This window comes from Cajanus cajan, chromosome 1 (assembly GCF_000230855.2).
Source record: "Cajanus cajan strain Asha chromosome 1, NIPB_CcT2T_4, whole genome shotgun sequence".
Classification (NCBI taxonomy): Eukaryota; Viridiplantae; Streptophyta; class Magnoliopsida; order Fabales; family Fabaceae; genus Cajanus; species Cajanus cajan.
The window spans coordinates 14,338,761-14,363,212 of NC_138517.1; the positions used below are offsets into that span (position 1 = coordinate 14,338,761).

A 24,452-nucleotide genomic window follows, 5' to 3' on the forward strand; every position below is an offset into this window, starting at 1 on the left:
GCTACAGGGAGGGCGTGACCCTAGCATGGTGTGGGATGAGTAAGACAATTAACACCCACCACTTATGTTGTTTATGGCAGCCCTGGCATAGGGTTAATTGTAAGAGATTGTATTGATTGTAATGTGATTGTGTTTCCTCACATCAAAAGACTAGGGATGGCATGGCCCCTGGGTAAGTGATGCTACAGGGAGGGCATGACCCTGGTCTGGTGTGGGTTGAGTGAGGCAATTAACCTGTATCACTTGTGTCAGATGTGGCGAGGTCTTGGCATAGTGTTAATTGTGAAATTGGCATGAATTATAGATGTTGAAATAATTGTTATATTAATGTGAATGAGGAAAGGTAAAAATGATATTGTTAATTATAAAATCTAAATGGATTGTGATGGATTGATAAATTATGGTACATGCTCGTAAATATTTTTATTAAATAAAGAAATATGATGAGATTTTAATATGGTGTGTTTGGATGTACTTTGCATATATATATCTTCTTTTCTCACCGTACAAATTGTGGATATTTTAGGTGAAGAAGATCCAGCTGCAAGTGGCATATAGGATACCAACAGTTTTAGTTTGGGAAATGCTTTGATATTGTGACATCGGGGCAGAGGATTTTTAAGACGAAATATTTATGTGAATTTGGTACTGTGATATTGAATTGAAAACAATTTGTAAAAACTCTTGTGTTTTATGTTTGATATTTCTCTTAAAGTGGTTGTCGAAGTTTCTCATGTGAACCCTTTTACTGAAATTGAAAGATTTATTACAATATATGTGTTGGGGTAGTAAGGGTGTCACATTTAGTGGTATCAGAGCCAGGTTGATTCAATCGGTCGTGAGTTATGAGTTTGCTATGTTTGTTTGGTAGATGAGTAATGTGATAATTTGATTGTAACTTATTGATGTGCTAATGTGATGATTGATTTTGTTTATTTGTGTGCATTGTGTTCTTAGGATTTATCTGATAGACGTGATATAAATTGATGATGCTATTTTTGATTGCTCTTGTTATTCTCATGATTGCTTAATTATTTTGGTACTTCTTGCTTATGTAAGAAGTAGTGGTTGGGAGACATCACTCGTGTTGCGAGCACATGTGTCAGTAATAGTGAACGAAGTCTTGTGCTAGCCAACTAGATTATTAGAACCTTGGATGTGAGTGATACGTTGAGTGTACTAGGAGTTTATGATTGGTGGAGTTTCTAACATCTATAATTGTAGCGGTTGAATCTAAGGTGGTTGTCTCCTGGGTGAGAGATCGAAATGTCGATAATTCCCTTGAGCGTTAGTATTGGCATGTTAACTATTTAGGTAGCATGTGAGTTGTTTTGGTTGAGGATAGTAGTGAGAGACTCGAATGAGAAATTGAGGAGTAAGTTTGGAAATAGTTGAGGTATTTTGTGGTATTGGATATATTGATACACTATTGCTGTTTGGTGTAGAAGATATTTTCGCTGCAGTTTTGTTGTGACAGTATGAGTATCAAATTGACAGAATTAGATGGTGTGGTCTTCATGAAAGTTGTGGCTTGGGATATTATCTTTTCAATAGAACTGGAATAAGATGAAACGAAAATCTAGAACTTCAATTATGATTGCCTTGGTGATCAGAAATTTAGCTATAAGCGCTGAATTTATTTGTGGTAATTTTTGAGTCTTTAGCTAAGGAGATGATCTTTTTGGAAATCTTATGTCTTCATAAGAGTTGTAGCTTATTCACTTAGTTTTCGTTTGAGATAGGTTTGAAATCAGTTGGATGAATACAACTCTGTGTGTCATTTACTTTGACAGTTGATGAAGGTAGATATATGCTGTCATGATATTTTTGAGTTATTAGGCATAGCAAGGATAAAAATGGATTTGGTGATGTTTTGAGGTTTGGTCATTGAAAGGTTGATTAAAATGAAATGATTGGTTCATGGTGATCAATTCATACATGCTTAGGGATGATATATGTGAAGGAAGTATTCTAATATTATTTGATATGCATGTATGTGGATATGAGAATAAATGACCTTATGGATCAATTAGTGGATGTTTGTGTTAATAAGAGGTTTTGACCTTAGGATGTGAGATCATCATATTAGAATTAAGTGTGAAGATATATTCAATATAGGTTTAGACTAGATTGTCTAAGTATGAATTTGGATTGTATAAGGTGAGTATATTTTTAGGCCATGAAATTTCTTGCGGAGGTATTAATGTAAATCTATCTAAGGTAGAAGTTGTGCTTAAGTGAGAGATACCTGAGTCAATTAGTAAAATTAGGAGTTTTATTTGATAGTTTATAGGAAAATTTATTGAGAAAATTTTTAAGATAGTTGTTCACAGTTTAAACTGCTCCCATTTTTCTCGTCATTACTACAGAAATCATTTTGCTTTCTTTTCTCTAGTTACTAAGATGTAGGTTGTCTCTTGCCTACTCATAGATTCAGCAATAGTTTGAAAGGTTAAAAGGTTAATCTATATCAGGAATTCCTGGACCTAAGTTCATTTTTCAACTACCCAGAGCATTTCGTCACTTAGTATTGAATGAATTGTCTAGGAATGAGTTGCCTTACTATGGGATAACAAATAAGAAGAGTAGTTTTCAAATTCTTAAGGAAAGATTGACTAGTGTTAATACTACTAGATTTTAGTGAGACAATTGTGATATATAGTTATGCTTCTAAAGATAGGTTTGAGAATAGTGTTGTGGCAAGAAGAAAAGGTAAAAGGTTATGATTTTAGGCAATTGAAAATTCATGAGAGAAATTTTCTTATCCATAACCTTGAGTTAGCATCTTTAATATTTATACTAAGATTTGGAGACACTATTCAAAGCTTGAGGTATTTATTGATCGTTAGAACCTTAATTATCTGTTGACTGAAGGAGTTAGTTACGAGACTAAGGAGATAGTTTAATTTCTGGAGGATTAATATTTCAAACTTAGTTGTTAATTGAATAAAGCTATTGTGGTTACCGAAGTTTTGTGTAGAAAACCTTTATATTTATCTTCCCTCATGATTAGAAAGATGAATCCTTTTTACTCAAATTAGAGGATTATAAAGTTACCTTTAGTAGTGTGAGATTAAGTATGAATTGAGTAACAAGTGGATCGTTGAAAGAAATTGGAGAAATACCATTAGTTGATTCATTTTGGTGACAAGATAAGAGGCTATAGAATAAAGTGATGGATAGGAGTTTGAATTGGTTGTAGATGAAGTAGTAAAGTTAGTGATTTGATATGTGTATCTAGTTAAAATATGCTTAGGTGCTTGATCTTTATAAATGATCGTAGAAGTAATATCAATATTGAGACAGATGCCTTAATTGCGATGATCACTAATATATTATTTTTTGATTATTTAAGGATTGGATTTGATTGAAGAATTTAGAGAATTATGATTGATGTGTGAGATTACCCTTAGGAGCATTGAATTGAGTATGATTGAAAATAACTAGTGAATTAGTGGATGAGATGAGAGAAGCTCAGGGGTTAGAGCCTTTCCTAGTGAACCAAGTGGAAAGGATTAGTAGGAATATGAGTAACCTTTTCTAAATAGAAATTGAATTTGTTTTTGAGGTGCAAGAATAAATTTGGGTGTTTAGTAATCTTGAATTAAGAAGGATGATTTTAGAGGAAGGACATAAGAGTACTCTTTATTTAGAAGCTACTAAGATGTATCAGAGTAGCGCAGCGGAAGTGTAGTGACCTAAGGTGAAGAGAAAAGAAATCATATACTCGTGTTTAGTATGCAATTAGACGTCTCATTTTGGAAGTGAGATGGTGAATGGATAGACTTTAATTGTAGATTTGTTTGAGACGTCTAAGAGATTGATTTTATTTATGTTTTAGTGGATAGATTCGCCAAATTTACTTGTCTTACCCTTTGGTGAAATGATAGAGCTGTATATCAGAAAAATAGTGAGTGAGGTTGCATAAAGATTAGAAAGTAAGAAGCGAGGAGTCTACCATTACAAAAATTTTGGGGACGAAATTTCTTGAAGGAGGGGAGAATTGTAACACCCCAATTTCTTTAAAAGGATATTTTATTAGTAATGACATTTTTGTAATTACTGAGGATATTTTCGTAATTTTACAAAGGTATTAGGGGTATTTGAGTAACTCGGAACGGGCTATTCCGAAAGTGGAACGGGCCGTTCTAAGCATTAAAAATAAGCTAAATTTTTAAGTTCGGAACGGGCCCAGAACGGGCCGTTCCTGAGGGAGTACGGGTCGTTCTGCTGAGATTGAGAACGGGCTGTTCTGGTTTTAGAACGGGCCGTTCTGCTTTTTGGGAACGGGCCGTTCCGATTTTAGAACGGGCCGTTCTAGTTCAAAAACTTGCGTACATTTGAAGGATCCGGAACGGCCCGTTCTGAATTTAGTACGGCCGTTTCGGGTGCGTCAGATTTCCTATAAATAGGGACTAAGGGCTGAAGGAAAATCATAACTTGGAGAAGAGGTCCTAGAGAGAGAAAGAAGAGAGAGAAAGGGAGAAAGAGAGAGAGGAGGGGAAGGAAAAGAGGAGAGAGAAGAAGAGGAATCCAGTAGAGGAGGTTCTGCCTAAGGAGAGAAAAGAGGAGGAAGATAAAGGACGTTCTACCCTAGTTCCAGTTACTGTTTAAGAAGAGAGGAGGAGGTTCTGCCCAAGTTCCTATTTATCCAGGTACGGGGGAAAAGGGAATTATTTATATGTAGAGTACATGAGGGAATTGGGTAGAGGAAGAATTTCCTAGGATTATGATTAATTTTACAATTATTTAATTTGGAGAATTATTGGTTCTATTAAAATTATCTGTGTTGAGGTTTATAAATATGCCGAAGTGTAGAAATGATGATCTGGGAAGAAGAATGAATTGTAAAGAAAATGCGATGAGCTAGATTTTGGAATAATTAGGGGTTTTACTGTTTATACTAATTATTCTATTGATTATTATATTAAGGAAAGTTATTTATATATTACTTGTTAAGAATGAATGATATTGATGTGAATTGCTTGAGGGGTATGTAAACCCTATTTTGTTGAGCTTATCTGTTATGTACGTGATATGAGTTTGAGTTATGAGATGTGATGCTGTATGAATGTGATTTTGATTTTGATTGTGGTGCCTCACATCGATGACTAGGGATGGCACGACCCCTGGGTAAGTGGTGCTACAGGGAGGGCGTGACCCTAGCATGGTGTGGGATGAGTAAGACAATTAACACCCACCACTTATGTTGTTTATGGCAGCCCTGACATAGGGTTAATTGCAAGAGATTGTATTGATTGTAATGTGATTGTGTTTCCTCACATCAAATGACTAGGGATGGCATGACCCCTGGGTAAGTGATGCTACAGGGAGGGCATGACCCTGGTCTGGTGTGGGTTGAGTGAGGCAATTAACCTGTATCACTTGTGTCAGATGTGGCGAGGTCTTGGCATAGTGTTAATTGTGAAATTGGCATGAATTATAGATGTTGAAATAATTGTTATATTAATGTGAATGAGGAAAGGTAAAAATGATATTGTTAATTATAAAATCTAAATGGATTGTGATGGATTGATAAATTATGGTACATGCTCGTAAATATTTTTATTAAATAAAGAAATATGATGAGATTTTAATATGGTGTGTTTGGATGTACTTTGCATATAGATATCTTCTTTTCTCACTGTACAAATTGTGGATATTTTAGGTGAAGAAGATCCAGCTGCAAGTGGCATATAGGATGCGAACAGTTTTAGTTTGGGAAATGCTCTAATATTGTGACATCAGGGCAGAGGATTTTTAAGACGAAATATTTATGTGAATTTGGTACTGTAATATTGAATTGAAAACAATTTGTAAAAACTCTTGTGTTTTATGTTTGATATTTCTCTTAAAGTGGTTGTCGAAGTTTCTCATGTGAACCCTTTTACTGAAATTGAAAGATTTATTACAATTTATGTGTTGGGGTAGTAAGGGTATCACATTTAGTGGTATCAGAGCTAGGTTGATTCAATCGGCCGCGAGTTATGAGTTTGCTATGCTTGTTTGGTAGATGAGTAATGTGATAATTTGATTGTAACTTATTGATGTACTAATGTGATGATTGATTTTGTTTATTTGTGTGCATTGTGTTCTTAGGATTTATCTGATAGACGTGATATAAATTGATGATGCTATTTTTGATTGCTCTTGTTATTCTCATGATTGCTTAATTATTTCGGTACTTCTTGCTTATGTAAGAAGTAGTGGTTGGGAGGCATTGCTCGTGTTGCGAGCACATGTGCTTAATATAAGGATAAAAAAAATCATGTTGGATAAAATTACTAATAAAATGTTAAGGATATAAAAGTAACAACTTTAAAACTAAAATCATTTTTAAAAACTAATCATCATATTTAAGCCTAGTTCTAGGCAATTACTTGACATTTTTTTTCCCTTTTATGACAAATTTTTACTTATAAGTTGGTCTCTAATAAACCTTATACCATATTCTGAAGCAAAGTTTCTTAATTTTCTTTGATACATCATAACACTAAATTCCATGTATCTTAATATGAAATAAAGTATGGAATGATTCTCTCTTTTGAAATAAAGTACCCATCAATCGGTAATAAACCTTATACCATATTCTGAAGCAAAGTTTCTTAATTTTCTTTGATACACCATAACACTAAATTCCATGTATCTTAATATGAAATAAAGTATGGAATGATTCTCTCTTTTGAAATAAAGTACCCATCAATCGGAAATAAAGTACCTAAATCAGATTAAAAGAAAGTTTCTAATTAAAATGTTACTAATCAGTACTCTCCCTCTCTTCGCCCCTCACGTAATCAATAAATTAATTTTCTCTTTTGTAAAAATTTCTTGTATTCGAGTTGCAAAATTTTCAAATATTTTTAGAATATAGTTGCAACTTCAGGACTCTTAATATATAATTAGGAAGTTACAAAGTTGATTTTTTTTTTCTCCCTAACTTGGTTACTAATCATCTTTATACTTAAAAATTATCAAAATTAAACTTATTTTTATAAAAACAAATGAAAATTTTAGTATGACATTTTGTAAGAGCAGGAGATGAGTTTAATTCTTCAAAGACACTGTAGATGATACCCACTCCACAAGACTCAAAAGAAAAAAAAAACGACAAACAAAAACAACCACATATCAATATGGTTAATACTAACTAACTCTACTGTGCTTAGTCTATATATACCTTGATTATAACTAGGTCTATGATTTATTCGCACACAAAAGAGGAAATGCATGTTCATGGACTTACAATTCTTAATAATTTATCATTATATGTTTACACTTTTTCTTCTTTTGCATTTGTTGTTACGGTTAACTTGTTAGCTAGAAAATTGGAAACCCGTTTATTCCCTAATCGTTATAGTGTGTTTAGGCGAAAAATTTTATAAATTCAAGGAATTTTAAATTATCGATATTTAAATTATTTTTATTTCAATTTTTATCATTTTTAAAATATTTTATTTAGATAAATCAATTTAAAATTTTTAATTTTTAAATTGTTGGGTTAGATAATTTGATTCTATCATGGTAAAATTGATTTTAAAAATATATTTATATGTTGAGATTTTTAAATTAAATTTTATAAAAATAAATATTAGCTAATTTTTAAATATTTAATAATTTTAAAAATTAATATTAGATAATATTTAATAATTTTAAAAATATTTTTGAATATTCAATAATTAAAAACATGAAGAGAGAAGAGATAAAATAAAATATAGAAGTGAAATAAGAAAAAAAATATGAAGAATTTCAAATTCTTATTTTTTGGAAAAATTTGAAATTATACTATTTCAGGAAATTTCACAAATGCTTGAATTTCAAATTTCTTATAAATTCTTCATTCAAACAAGATATTTCACCTCAAAAAGCTCAAAATTCTTTAAATAAATAAATTACTCCATTTAAATTTCTCATACACATAATTTTTTTTCAAACTCTAGCTTCCAAGAAAACAGCACCTAAATTTGTGTGATCTTATTGTTCATTCAGCAACCGTAACCCAAGGAAATATCTAAAATAAAATGTGACGCAGGCATAGATATAATAATTAAATGGTTCTTTTCTTTGTCTTCCATCTTTGTAGTTTTTAGTTAATTTTGATGTAGTGTTAATAATTAAAATAAAATGTGACGCAAGCATAGTGTTAATAATTAAATTGAGAGAAGGTGCTGCCATTTGGGGGTTCAAAACCTAACAAATCATTTTAAACTTTTTATGCTGATTAAAAGAAATTGAAAACCAATTAAATTGAAAACGAGAAAACTAGAAACCAAAAAAATCGCATTTCTTACAGTGATTTGGTTTGGATTTCGGTTCCTAAAACCCAAACCAAACTAACACTAACTCAAAACAAACATTTATATAACATAGGTTAAAATACACATTCTATATCAATCGTAAAATCAATGTATATACTAGAAAAAAAAAATAAATTTAACCGTAGTAGACCTTCCCTCCAAGGCATCCATCCCCACCCATATTATGACGAACAACAATTACCCAGCAAAGCCCCCTAAGCACCAAACAGCCCCCTCCCAACCACAACAAATATTAATGTTATATTACAAGTTTTATTTATTTATTTATTTTATCAACAAAGAAGAATATTATCGAAAGAGAAGATAAAGGGTATAGGGATATACCCAACCCTTACAAGACATGAATCAAATACCACATTGTTTTTGTTGTAAATCCTCTCCCCAATATAATCTTCCATCAGAATATAAAACAAAATTACAATGTGGATAGAAGGATAACAATGATAGAAGCTATTAACAAGGATGATAATATCAGTACTAGCATAAAAACTGTTTTTCTTAACTAAAATCCAAATTCAATTATCATTTCAGGAGATTTGATTAAGTTCGAAGGCTTCCAAAATTTACAAAACCATTTAACCAATTTGATGCATTTAGTATATCATAGACAGAGCAAAGGAGTGCATTAGAAAAATCTACTCAATCATTTAGAAAGGGTTAAACAAATTTGACCTAAAGGAGCATGAAAATTTCATTTTAGAAGGGGTTCAATGAACTATAAAGGGCTTTGTAGATGAAACTTTCTTCACCATCATTTGAAAAAGGTTGAGAAAATTGGTCACTTCAGCATGCATGCTCTATTTTAATTTATTGGACATATATAAAGGATAAAGAGAAAGAAAGGAATCAACATAGAAACGAGAGATAGAGAGAGATATATATAGAGAGAGAGAGAGAAAGAGAGAGAGAACAGAGCTCTGAAGAAGGAGGAAAGCTTCAAGACCAAATGAGGATATCTTTTCTTCTATATTTTCTTTGTACATGAAGATTGCTCTCACCACCATGAGTAGCTAATCTTCTTCCTTGTTGAGATTGAATGTAATCTATCAAATTCTTATGTAATCCTTTTGATCTATACACACACACACACATACACACACACACACACACACACACACACACACACACATATATATATATATATATATATATATATATATATATATATATATATATATTACTCTATTATTTAGTGTTAGTGATTTAATTAATGCTTGAGGTGAATTAACCATTGACCTTTTGATTTGTGATTTAGACTTGTTGGCATTTTGCTACAAGCATACCAAGTCTGCTATAATATATTTTTGAAGTACGGGTTGTTAATATCCACAAAGATTTGAAAGATATTTTGTAATTTCTAATATTCTAATTCAAACTTGTAAAGAAACATGTACATCGAATATGATCATGTTGTTATGTATTTCAATATTCAATTTGTAAAGAAAATAAAAAATATAGCAAGCAAGTATAAAGTTGAAGAATAACAATAAGACAAGCTATTGGGATTGAATTTCATTTATCTCACTCCTATACTCTATAAAATTATCTATATATGATTTATATCACTTAGTGTCATTGAATTCTCAAAAAGTATTCTAAACCAAATCCTTTTCTTTAGAAATTATAAGGTTTATAATTTAATAAAAAATTCATTGATTTATCAAATCAAAGTCCTTGCATTATGTTCAATAATATTTTTAAATAATGACTCTAAATCTATTCCTAGTCTTTAGAATCATTAGGTGATTTGATTCAAAATGTATTTAGAAAATGTTTACTAACCAATATCTAAATCAAAAATCAAAAGATGATTAATCAATTCACTTTAAGCATTAGAAACAAAATCAAATCACTAATACCAAATAATAAACTATCATATATATAAATTAAAAATTTTATATAAGAATTTGATGAATTACATTTAATCCTGACAAAAGAGTGGATTAGCTACTCATAGTAATGAAAACAATTTTCATATACAAACAAAAGATAGAAGAAGAAGATGAACCTCGAATCTCTATGAAGATGACTCTTGAAGTTTTTCTCTCTTCAACTTTGTTTCTAGTTTTGTTATTCTCCAACTGATGGTGGCTTTCTCTCTCTTCCTCCCTTAAATATATCTAGCAATTAAAACAAAGTAGGCATGAAAAAGAGTAATTTTCTCAACCCTTTCCAAATGGATGAGTGAATATATGAATTCTTCCAAGTGAAGAACCCTCCATTAGTTAAGCTAATTCCAATCCGCTTATCCCTTAGGCTCCAAATTTAATTTTCACACCTCTCTAGACCAAATATGCTAAACCTTTTGCAAATGACTGAGCAGATTTGACTCTACAACCACTTTGCTCTCTATCTCTGATCCATTTAACCCTTTTCAAATGGTTGAGAGGGTTTTAGAAATCTAAGAGTCTTGGGACTTCATTAAATCTACATGAAAAATAAGGGTTCATAAGTAAAAATTCATGAACTTTCTATTAGCTAACTTATTTACACAACCTTTTGATTCTTATAGTATTTTAGGGATTAAAATATGTAACGACCCACCCTAGGCCGTCACATCAATAACCAACCACAATAAAATAATATAAAATAAAGAAAATAGAGCAAAAGCCAGCTACGCTAGAGTGTAATTATACAATAACATATAAAATGTTTCCAAAATATATAATATAATCTTCTATAGCAGAGTCATCATCCTTAGTAAAGTTATACAGTAATCCAAAAAGATAATATAATTACAATGTCATGAAAACATCAAAATAAGACACCCTAGGTGCTGGTCAAGCTCTAAACCTAGCCACTTCTCAAAGCAGCTATCCAAAAGACTCCTTGTTATCCCAAAGCCTCATACCTGATCTGCTCCCCCACATAGTGAGATCATCACAGTCCACATCAAGGAAATATAAGGGTTAGCACATATAAAACCAATCATAGTACATCATAATAAAATATCATTAAACAAATATTTATCCACAGTATTTATCCAGACCAACAAGTCATTTTCAAGCTAAATATAGACCAACCCAAAATATAATGTATACACGTCCATGCCAATGTATACATATTTTATGATAATAAAATAATCCATAACCAATGTATACAATCCATACCATATGTATACATATTCCATATCCAAAACAAAGTCACACCACTGTATAATCCATGATGTAACCAACACATCCAAACCAAATGTTGGCCTCAACACCATCCAAACCAAGTGTTGATACGGTGAAACATGTCAGCAACCCATGTCCCACGCCTAACCTCTCATGAAAAATATACAGTTGGATTACGTCGTCACGTAACCCTGGTGAGGCCACCTCAACCATCGGTATGACTCGGCCTAGACCCATACCGGTAGCAAATAGAATACTTAGAGGAGTACTTCAGAATCCACCTAACATCTGAAGTGGTTTATTATATAACCTTTGGAAAAGTTTCACATTGGAATCCTCACCATGGGATTCCCAAATTCCATATTTTTCCAAAGATTATATCCTGATCTCACCAAGAGATCTAATCCATACCATAACCTTACTCCTTTAAGTCCTATTTACTTTTCCAAACCACATACACATAGCATATTCCATAATAAAACATAACCATAACCATGCCAATTTGTCAATATAATAATAATATAAATAATTAAATATCCAAAACAACCATCAATTGATCCAAATTATACTGTATGAAATGAAAATCTCCACATAAAATAGCATATTAAAATTATACTACTCCTATCATGCTCATATATACTAGATTAATTTTATAAGCACTACCCTTACTTGGATAAACCTGAACTGAAACTCGGGCAGAACCTTCTCCTCTTTCTTGCTTAAACAAGAACCGAAACTCGGGCAGAATCTCCTCTTCTCCCTCCTCTTTTCTCTCCCCTGGCAGAACCTCCTCTACTAGATTCCTCTTTCTCTCTCCTCTTTTCTTTTCTCCTCCCCTCTTTTTCTTTCTCTCTCTCTCCTCTTTCTCTCTCTAGGATTCTCTTCTCTCCAGTTATATTTTTTTTTCACCCCCCTGCCTCCTATTTATAGGCAACCAGAGTCACCCGGAACGGCCCGTATTGAATTCGGAACGGCCCGTTCCGAATCTTTCAAATGTACGCAAATTTTTAAACTGGAACGGCCCGTTCCAAAATCAGAACGGCCCGTTCCCAAAAAGCAGAACGGCCCGTTCTAAAATTAGAACGGCCCGTTCCGAGACTCATCCAGAACGACCCGTTCTCCTTCCGGAACGGCCCGTTTTCCCAGTTGGAACGGCCCGTTCTGGACCCGTTCTCACTAAAAAAATTTAGTATAATTTTTAAGCTTGGAACGGCCCGTTTTGCTTTTGGAACGGCCCGTTCCAAGTTTCCAAAACACCCCTTAAATTTTTTTAAAATTGCGAAAATGCCATCAGTAATAAAATTACAAGAATACCCCTATACCTTTATAAAATTTACGAAAATGCCATTGATAATAAAAAAAATGGGTATTACAAAATACATATTTCTTTTAAACATAGTTAGATAAGTGTCAAAAATGTTATAATTTCCAAGTAAAATTGACACTTATCAAGACTTTAATTGGAAGATATTTTCTAAATCAATTTTGAATCAAATCACATGATGATTTTAAAGGTTAGGAATAGATTTAGAATCATTAGTTAAATAAATTCTTAAACTTAATGAAAGGACTTTGATTTGATAAATCAAGGAATCAATTATAAAATTAGGATCCTAAGAATTTTTAGAAACAAGGAATTGGTTTAAAATGACCTTAAGAATTTAATAACATTAAGTGATGGAAATCATACATAGATAATCTTTGGAGGCATTTATGCACAAAAAGGGTCAAAACCTTAACCCTAGGTCCAAAACGACCATTCCCAAAGGCATAATGGTTGTTCCCCCTTTGTAGAATGTGAGGCCTGGAATGCATGTTCCCAAATGCACAAATATGTGTAAATTTGAGGCACGAAATGGTTGTTCCAAATTGGGAATGATCATTCTCCTTCCTTAGATGCTTATAAAAGCATGCCAAGGGCTCATTCTCCCACACACTTCATTCTCTCTCCCCTCTAACTCTCTTCAGGACACTTTGAGCAAAAAAAAACTCACCGCACTACTTGATTAAGAGATCTTTAGACCATTTGACAAAGATTTTAGAGTTTTTCTAGTCTAAAATTTTGAGCGAGTGAGCTTCTTGTAGAACGAGGAGGCTGGCAAAAAGCACCCTTGTGTAATTTATACGAGAAAAGAAATATAAAAAGCTTGCTTTGGAGTTTGTAATCTCTTTTCGCTCTATTTATTGCTTTAGTTGTATGCTAGCTTAGATTAGGTATCATGTAATAGAATGATGTGTATGCAATAGAGTAGGAATATAGGCAAATAAATTGTTTTATGCTTAATAAATAAAAGGGGTAAAAGCTTAATTACGCTGTTATAATGCTAAAATTCTCTTAAGGTACCGAGTTCAGGCATTGGGTGCCTAACAAAGTCGACTTTTCAGAAACTATTTTCTTTTTCTGATGTTTTGTGCAAAATATCAACGACGACTCCTTCAAACCATTTTCAAAACCATCAAATGGAGAATTAGTCTGATCTTTAGGCAATACAAAGTTGATGAGATTTCCAACCGACGGTCCAAACCATCTGTTGGCTTGGTTAGAATTTTTTTTAGGTTCCAACAGGGAAAAGATCTCATGTTGAACTAAGACTTCATCCTGAGTACTCAACTCCAAAACTCCTTTCTTCTATGAAGAACTTCTAGCATGTTGCCTTCTAAAATCTAGGGATGCCATAGACTCAATGATGGTAATAGCCTCCTCAACAATTCTAAACATAACCTAACCTTCAAAAAAAACATCCAAATATGTCATCTTGGTTTGAGGTTGTGAACCATTACAAAAAGTCTGCACTTGCATCTCCATTCAAATCCATGGTTAGAGCACCTCCTTAATAGTGACTTATACCTCTCCCATGCTTCACTTAAGGGCTCATTCATACCTTGAGCAAAAGTAGCAATGATAGTTCTAGCTTCAGTGTTCTTGGATGGGGAAAAGGATCTAGCTAAGAACTTAGTCTACACATCCCTCCAAGTGAAAGAAGCCAAGCCTTGGCCTTCCCATTCAAAGAAAAGGGAAACAACCTCATCAACAATGCCTCATCATCAGCCCAAAAACTCTAACTAAACCACATAACTCATAGAAGGTGTAGAGATGAGTAAGTGGGTCTTCATGATCTAAGCCTATAAATTGATGAGAGCTAATAAGTTGTAGAATTGTTGGCTTCATTTTTGCAAGCCTCTCATTCATGGTGGGCCTAACAATGCTAGAGAATTCCCTCGGACTAGTATAAGTAAAGACATCCCCTTAGTTCACCTCCGGTTCGCATTGTTGTTATGAGCGCCATTTTCACCTCTTCTTCCATGATGGATTTAGGAATGGTAGAAATAGTAGCTTCAAAAATATGAGTGGTTGATTGGCTAGCTTGAATTTCTCTATTTCTCTACCTCCTCTTGTTGATATTATTCCTTCTTGTCATGCATTCAATTTGAAGATCACCCAACAACGACTCTGAGGAATGGGTCTTCCTACTCTAGATCGTACCTTGCATACAAGGAAAAACAAGAGACTAGGGTGCACAAGTCAGTTCAAAGAATTAAATGCAAAAGTAAAAATGACAGTAAAAATAAAGGGAGAAGTCATAAATATCTATAAATTCTAAATTACCTTAATTAGTCTTCGACAACGACGCCAAAAACTTGTTGGGATTCGCTTTGGGTTAGTTTCTCTCTTTGATAAATTTAAATGTGTTTCTAACCACGAACCTAAAACATGGCATGTACACCGGTCGTACAAGTAATATATCAAAGACCACATCCACAGGGACTAGATAAGGTAAAATAAGAATTTAATGATTATTATTACTAAATAATAACTCCATGTTGTAATTTGTGTTAAGTATGAAAACAAATACAATAAACAACTCTAAGAATAATTTTATCGAACAATTTGTGTGCGGAAAAGACATGAAATAATATTGTGGATTTGTGAAGGTTAAAATTCACCGAATCTCACTCTAATGCAATTAATTCTTCTCTTATTGCATACATTGTTTAGTCAATTCACAAGTCTATTCAAACCTAATCCCTTAGAGAAAGAGACTAGGAACATATGTTCAACATAAATCCCTTAAGTATCCAACATAGGAACTTGCATTAATGACTAGGGTTTGACACTACTAATGGGCCAAACTCCATTCCTATATACATTTCCCACTAGGTATTTTGTTTGAGGTAATTTTAAGGGTTATTTTCCAATACCCAATGAACCCTATATCAAGCAACGGGAGATCAATCCAAAGAAAGCATTAAAAATAGAAACATAATACAACAGTTAATGAAACAATCGTTTATCATTAATAGGATAAAGATTAAACAAGAGCTCAGTTGGTTACATCTAACCCCACAAAAATGGGTATAGCCACTCAACCTATAAGGGCAAAAACAAAATAAAGTTGGAAGAATCGAAGGAACAACCCACACACAACACGGTCCCAAGCACCAGAAATCCCTTTCACAACTCCTAGAAGTTGCCCTATGTGTGAATGAGGGAAAACCCTTTGAGAGTTTTTCCTAAAACGAGTAAGCAAGCCAGATTAGAGTACTCATGCCTGGTGTATTTTAGTTTCACGTCGGGTGCTAACATTTTCTAGAGAGTAATGCTCTCTGCCTCAAACCACGCCCAATGTAGGAAAGCAAGTTTGACGCAAGTTGTTTTTCTAGCTCCTTAGCTCTTCAATTTCAACTTTTGCAAGTTTCAATCTTAGGTGTCTTCAACACCAACTTCTTCTACTCAATACCTACACAAAATGGGGGTGTATCAGGGTATTGTTAGATGATTTTCAAGTTAACTATATATGCACAAAAATTGAATTAAAAGAGGACAAAGAATATGCAAAGTTGAATGAAAGAGTTAACATTGCTTAAGAATTTGTAACCAAAAGTAATTAAATATGAGCCTTATCACACTTACAAAATCAGTTTTTAAATGACCGATCTTAAAAGTAGTACCAAGAAAGACCTTTTAAAATTAGGTCTTTAAGAATTAGTTTTGTATACTACATAAAAGATTAGTTTTCTTAAATAACCAATCTTACAAGTAGTACTAAAGAGACCCTTTAACTGATTTTAATAGAACATTTAAAATTGGTTGAAATTTAATCGATTTTAAAAGTGGTGACATTATTTACAAAAATGTCAATGTATCACTTATAAAATTGATTCCTTCTTAACTAATCTTAAAACTCTTATTTTAGAAGTGATTTTTGCACTAGTGTGTACCTTTAACTCTTCATCAAAAAAATTTCTTTTGGAATAAAGAAGGAAATTTGGAGTTAGTTTATGTTGATCAAAAAAATTATGAAGTTGGAGTTTATTATGCAAATTATAGCAAAACACCATGTTTGCTCAAACTAAACCATTTGAGGTTGATGATCCATACATTTTTGAGGAGGAAGAAGGTATAGTGAAGTCTTTCAGTTGGAATATCAAAGAGGGTTTTTGATTAAGAGAGTCGATGTTGGTTTGGCTCGAAACAAGCATAAGATGGTAATGATTTTTATTCGAGCTTTCTAGCTCGAAAGTTGCCCAATATGGTTAAGAAAAGGAGAAAATGGTTTAATTGGCCAAGATGGCCAAAAAGGAAAGAAATGTTGTTGGAAAAGAGAAATTCAAAAAAATGGATCACTTGGCCGAGGTAGAAAAACAAGACAATTATCTACAACTTCTATGTTGTTCTCAAGAGTTGATTTTACTATCTACTATGCTTAAAAATTACAAAACCGCAACATTTTAGCCTAAATTTGACAGTTTGACCTTCGCTTATTAACTTCATCATAACTTAAGTTCTAGACATCCTTTTTGAATGATTCCAATATCATTGGAAAGCTAACATTATTAGATACAACTCTTATGAAGGTCACAAAAGCTAATTTTGACTTTATCATGCCTAGTGAGACATTTTTTGTGCCTAGTGTGAGAGATTAAAACCCTCTGACAAGAATTTTACGTTGAAACAATGTCAAACAACATTTGTTAAGGCCTATTTGTGCCCAACACAAATGAAACATAGATCACTACAAATTATCATGTCCAACATCATAAATTTGTACCCAACACAACACTAGTTTGCAAAAAAAACCTTTAGAATGTGTGAAAATTACACATTACGAAACCCAAACCCTAAAACTCCAAACCAAATGGAATAATTATTGATTAATAGCTAAAACTACTCTATTAGACCATCAATTCACATATTCATGCAATTAACATCAATCTTCACTATGTTCTATGAATCAAGGGTTTCCTACTATAACTATAGACACTCATAGATTCACAAATAATTCAATCAATTCGCAATTCATGACATACATAACACAGTTACCAATCACAAGAAATCATATGGAGCACAAATTCATAAGTTACATATCAAAGCAGAATTTCTCCTATAAAGCAAAAAGTGGGGACATAAATCACAAAACAAATTACTTGGAAACAAAATTCACTGGAAATCAAAAGTTTGGGCACAAAGTGCAATTAAACCTCCATCTAGCATGTCACATCATTAAGTTTATCCACATTAAACCTATCATGTGAGCACTTCATTAGTATTTTAACGCGTAATTGATGAAATGACACAAATCGCCAAAATCTAAGTGTTTGAGAGCATATTTCATGACAAAGAACACTTCATAACAAAATTCGTAAAATTAGGGGTGAACAAAATGAATTGTATTGGACTGTTAAAAACTACATTGAACCAAAAAATAATTCACTTGAACTAAACTAAATTAAAAATCAATTCAAACGAACTGAACTGAACTTTTTTAGTCCTACCGAACTACACTATACTACACTAAATTGATATGTCCATAAAAGCATATGCATTATGCTTCTAAATATACATGCAAAAGTACTTTTTTAAACAAAAAAAATACATCTTTTTAGTTTTCAACACTTTCAAAATCACTGTCAAGAATTGAAATTTCTACTTTACTAATTTTAATGATGCCATTAACAAATATTAGTACATGAATTTGGCCTAGAAGCATAAACGTTTTTAATAATCTTGGGACAAAATATGCTATAAACAAGTATTTCCAACTTCTCTAGAGGCTCCACTAATTAATTAATTATCACATAAGTGGGCATAGACTTAGTAGAATGGCCTACGGTTCAAGTCAAAGAAGATAGAGACCTAAACAATATGGAGTGTCCTAAGGTTTAAGATAAAAATATGGAAGACTTTGACATAGATATGATGGAGTAGCTTACGGTTTAAGTTAAAAAAAAAAAAAAAAAAAAAATAGAGCACGCGCGTTAATATGGATCTAGTGGAGCGGCCTTCGGTTTGCCTAGGAGACAATTTTGTTTTACAGTATTTTTATTTTTATTTTGGACCAAGATCGACTTTTTAAAAGGAAAATTATGGTCTATGGTAGACCATAGATGAAGAAATTAAGAATTTCACATTTATTTGTAGGACCCATTAATTAATATTATATATATATATATATATATATATATATATATATATGTATATATATATTCAGATTCAAATGAAATTCGAAATAGAAAACACAACAAATTGATGATAAGGAAAATAAAAAATCTATACAAGCTGTTTCGAATTGAAAAAATCAAGTTAAAATTAAAGTTAAAATATGTTTTTTTAAGTCTTTTAATAAGAAGATTTTGTTATGTTTTTTGTAAATATTTTTTTTTTTGTTTTCATCCATAAAAATATTATATCTTTAATTTTATCCCTACGTTCACGTCTCACTCATTAATATATTGTATGTATTTAATTTAAAATTAAGTGACTATCTCATCAGATACTTATTTGTATTCGTAGTATCATATCAACATATATGAAACTTCTAAATATTTTCTAAATTTCTAAAATGAATGTAATTTATTTAGGTTAAATTGAATGTTAGGATATCTAAAATAGTGATTTCAAATTTTGGAAGGATAAAAATATGAAAAAAAAAATATATTTATAACTAAAACAAAAATTTACTCATTTTTTAAGAATTAAAAATAGTAATTTAGAATTTTAACATGATGGATTTTTTTTAAAAAAATTAAAATTTAAATTCACTCATTTTATAACGACTAGAAAAATATTTAAATTTAAAATCAAATAAATTAAAAGAAAATAGTCTTCAAATTAGACAATTTTAGTATAGTTGATGAATATATTAATAATTTATATTTTATTTCTCGCTCGGTTTAACTTCCAGCGCTTATTATCAAAGGAACCTGACTTAAAGTTGGTGTAGTAACCTATGATAGTTAAGTTGAAGAAGTGGAGCACCACGAAAAATTGGTGGAGTGCCATCATTTTTATTTTGTCACTATATAGAAAAATTAAAATTAGAAAGGAAATGAATCCGTCATAAAATAGTATAAAATTCGTCATAAAATAAATTAGTGACGAAATTTGTAACGAAAATAATTTCATCACAAAAATTAACATCACAAAATATTTAGTGGTGGATAATTTCAGTCCGTCACAATTAGTGACGGAATTAAGCATTACAAATTTCGTCACTAATTTCTAATATTAAATGTTCATAAATTAAGAAAATTTCATTATGACAAACTTAGTGAGGGAAATTTCCTCAAAAATTTGTGACAGATTAAATTCGTTACAAATTTGTGAGGGATATGTGCCTCTTATTAATGCCAAAAGTTGATAGGGATTTTGGCCTCTCAAGTGTGTTCTATTTCACGACATTTCATTTTTTATCATGTTTTATCCTTAATTCCATAATTTCTAGGAGACTTCCCAGAAGGTCACTCATCCCTATATTACTCTAAGTCAAACACGCTTAACTATAAAATTCTTATTAGATAAGCTACCAAAATGTATATGTATGTTGTCAGTATAACTTGTACAAATTAATTCATTTAAGTCATTCTCAACTATACAATCTGATATTTGTACTATGATAATAATATATAATAATTTTATATTATGAATAATAATAATAATAATAATATGATTAATTAATATTTATTTATATATACTTACTTTTATAATTAGAAATCTACTTATTTCTATTTAAAATTATAATTTAAATTATTTATTTATATAATTTATAATGATAATATAATTTATAAAGTTATAAATATTTATTTATTACATACCTATAAATTAAATTTTCACATTTTAAAAAAAATTATTAAATAATTTAACATATTTATTTATCGTAAATCGATGATATAAATTCAAAAAATGTATTTATCCTTATTTTATTTTAACCATTAATAAAATACTAACTTAAAATCTTATTTAATTATATCATAATATTTTCACATCAAATTTAAAACCAGATATTAGTTATACAAAAATATTAAGATCATATAGTAAATTGTCAATAAGATTTTAGTTAAATAATTTAAAATAATTAATATTTCAATTATATTATTAATTTGCAAATAATATATTCCAAAGCTAACTAATTTTTTCTATATTAATTATTAGTAAAATTTTAAAACTTTTAATTTAACAATTGCATCCATGAAATTCAACACACACCATGGGTTATTGAGCGAAATTATTTTACCAAGAATTATTTCATAAATTATTTGATTCCTCCACTCTCTCTCTCTCTATCTCTCTCTCTCTCACAAAGGGAGAAATGATGAGTATACTAACACCGGTGTAACTTTTACTAAGAATTACACACCGCTTAATAACTTTATATTACATGTGAATTTTGTAAATTCAACCGATAGATTACTATAAAAAAAATATAATAATATATAATAATTATATTACAAATAATAATATATTTAATTAATCTTTATTTATATATACTTACTTTTATAATTAACAATCTACTTATTTTTATTTAAAATTATAATTTAAAATATTTATTTTTATAATTTAAAATGATAATATAATTTATAAAATTATAAGTATTTATTTAATACATACTTATAAATTAAATTTTAACATTTTAAATAAATTATTAAAAATTTAATATATTTATTTATCTTAAATCAAAGATATAAAATTCAAAAAATATATTTATCCTTATTTTATTTTTTAATTATCAACTATTAATAAAATACTAACTAAAATTTTATATAATTATATCATAATATTTTCACATCAAATTTAAAACCAGATATTAGTTATACAAAAATATTAAGATCGTATAGTAAATTGTCAATAAGATTTTAGTTAAATAATTTAAAATAATTAATATTTTAATTATATAGTTAATTAGCAAATGATTTATTTCAAAGCTAATTAATTTTTTCTATATTAATTATTAGTAAAATTTAATAATTGGATCGATGAAATTCAACACACACCATGAGTTATTGAGCGAAATTACTTTACCAAAAATTATTTTATAACAACCCAGTTGGTCACTACACACATCACAATATTACACAAAAAAGAGCAAGTATATTTATATAAACAACTAGAATATATACACAAGGTCCAATCTGTAACGACCCGCCATGGTCTCTACACTTAGTGGAATCGCACTACTACTAGTGAACTAAGGAAAATATTAAATTGGATAACTCATACATACAGGTATAGATAAGAATAAAAATAACCAAATTCTTTAAATACAAAATAAAATGCCATATATGTACAGTCATCCCAAAAATAATATTTCCTAGTGCCGGTCAAACAGACAAAAATCGCTACCCAAAATGGTAACCCTAACACGAGGATCAAACTCCCCGTCTCGCAGCGGTCACCTCGACTCCAAGCTAGCCCTGATCTGCTCCCATACCAAGTATGATCATCGCAGTTCCACCACATGGAAACATAAGGGTAAGCTAGAATTCATAAAATGAATCATAATAATCTATACTACACAATCGTATTCATAGAGTCACACCATACACTCTATCCAATACTACTCATGCATAAAATATAATCCACCAGTCATGAAGTCAAACACCACACTTCATCATATTAATAATCATGCAATAAATGCATCTCATGACATATATCAATGCATATCAATCATCTAATGCGTCGTCACGCATACACCTAGGAGATCTCCATAACAATAGAGCTGTATAAGTGACATTCCATCCTACCGAAACCACCCCAACCGTTTTCACGCCCAATGCGCCCGCTCGGTCACAGCTAAACAGGATATATAATCCTCACTCGGGTTTACTCGGATGATGTCACTTACACACTTGGAAGTCCAGATCCACCGTCAGGTATAGCACAGCTGGGTACGGGCTTACCACGACCTTGGCATGCATTAACCAAGTCAATTGTGGAGTTCGCCCACCGACTATCCGCAAGGATCCACGCACCTTCCCGAGTACTTGGTTAAGGGAATAACCCTCAACCTCATACCCCGCTCCAACACTAGCTAAGGACTTAGAGGAGACTCACCCAACCCAGTGGCCTATCTGAGCACCACTCTCCCAAATCCAGTGGCCTCCCAGAGCACCACTCTCATATATCAGTGGCCTATCCAAGCACCACTCTCAAGAGACTCTATGTGAGCTCTTCCAGTTCGAAAACATTTTTCCTCTCCTCAAGTCCTAGGCTAGACTCATGCCATAGGCATCACATGCAATCATGCATCATACATCATAATGGTCTGCCCACCATCATGATCAACAATCATACACATGTCATAAGACATCACATGCAATAATGCATCATACATCATAATGGTCTGCCCACCATTATGATCAACAGTCATACTCATATGAACATATACGCATGTCATATCATATTCAAACATTCATACGTATCATCACAAAGCATACATATGAATCACACCTCACCATACATCATATATCATACATACATAATCTAAAACTTTAACTTTAAACATGCATAAGCATCAATTCATTCATAAACTTATTCACGCTCGGCGTAGCCTGAGCTCGCCCAGCCTAATCCCAGCCTGAGAGTCCCAAGACTCATCCACGCCTAGCGCATTCAACCTGCGCCCGGCCTAAATTCCAATAACAGAGTTCACAAACTCTCATCCACACCAACAAATCCAGCCACATGCAAACATAAAATACAATGCATAGACTCCATACAACTTAAATAAACCTAGAATCAACATGCACCCATCTGATGCATCAAATTCACCAGAACTCCCATTTTTTTTTCCAAGACTTTGAACAATTAGCGAATTCTCCGATCCAGCCATGGATCCTCAACTTTCATGCATCAATTGAGTTTCTAAACTCACATGCAACTTAAATAACAAACATTCTAGCTTCCCTTACCTGAAGATTGGCTCAGATAGCCAAAGACTGAACAAAAGTAGAATTTCCCCTCGAGGCTCAACTCGGAACTTCAGTCCTCCCAAAACAAGCTTTCTAATCTGAATTTCAAGAAAAGTCAGAAGGAGTTAGTGATCTAGAGGAGAAAAGGAGTCAAACAGAGAAATTTGGGAGAGAAAGGAGCTCACTGACCCAGAGACCTTCTCTCTAAAACTTCTCTCTAAAAACTCCAAAACTCCTGAAGGCCCCCAACCCCCTATTTATAGACTTTCGGATTGGCCCAGAACGGCCCGTACCGAGTTCGGAACGGCCCGTTCCGAACTCCCAAATCATGCACAAAATTAACGCCCAGAACGGCCGGTTCTGAAATCAGAACGGCCCGTTCCGGGACTCATCCGGAACGACCCGTTCTCCCTCCGGAACGGCCCGTTCTCCCTCCAGAACGTCCCGTTCTCCCTCCAGAACGGCCCGTTCTCCCTCCAGAACGGCCCGTTCTCCTTCCCAGAACGGCCCGTTCTCAACCACCATATGTAGTTCAGTTCAGTAGCTTGGAACGGCCCGTTCCAATTTGGGAACGGCCCGTTCTGGGCTACTGAATCAGCCTCTTTTTTTTTTTAACAATGTTACACAATCTGGGGCTAAAAACAAAGTAAACAAATTACATCCAAAATAGCCAACTAGTGGCCTGTTAGAAAAGAATGACACAATCCAAAAGGGGGTGAATTGGATTCTATGACACTTTACAAATTTCAGAGTATTTAGGATCTTTATTTCAATTAAACTTTTCTAAAAACTGAATTTTCAATGAAGTTTCTTAAAGACTTGTTATTGAAGAATG

The 24,452-nt window shown here is 32.0% G+C and overlaps 1 long non-coding RNA gene across 2 annotated transcripts; it reads right to left on the reverse strand.

Annotated features, from left to right (window-relative positions):
* Positions 1 to 21,777: 21,777 nt before the first annotated feature.
* On the reverse strand, positions 21,778 to 24,329 carry LOC145953889 (uncharacterized). Of its 2 annotated transcripts, XR_014431116.1 has the most exons (3): positions 23,807 to 23,836; positions 23,618 to 23,715; positions 21,778 to 22,125 (listed from the first exon to the last, which is right to left on the reverse strand). It is a non-coding gene; the product is annotated as an uncharacterized LOC145953889 (long non-coding RNA). The 2 variants fall into 2 exon arrangements; XR_014431115.1 differs by having other exon boundaries at positions 23,618 to 24,329.
* Between the last annotated feature and the right edge of the window lie 123 nt (positions 24,330 to 24,452).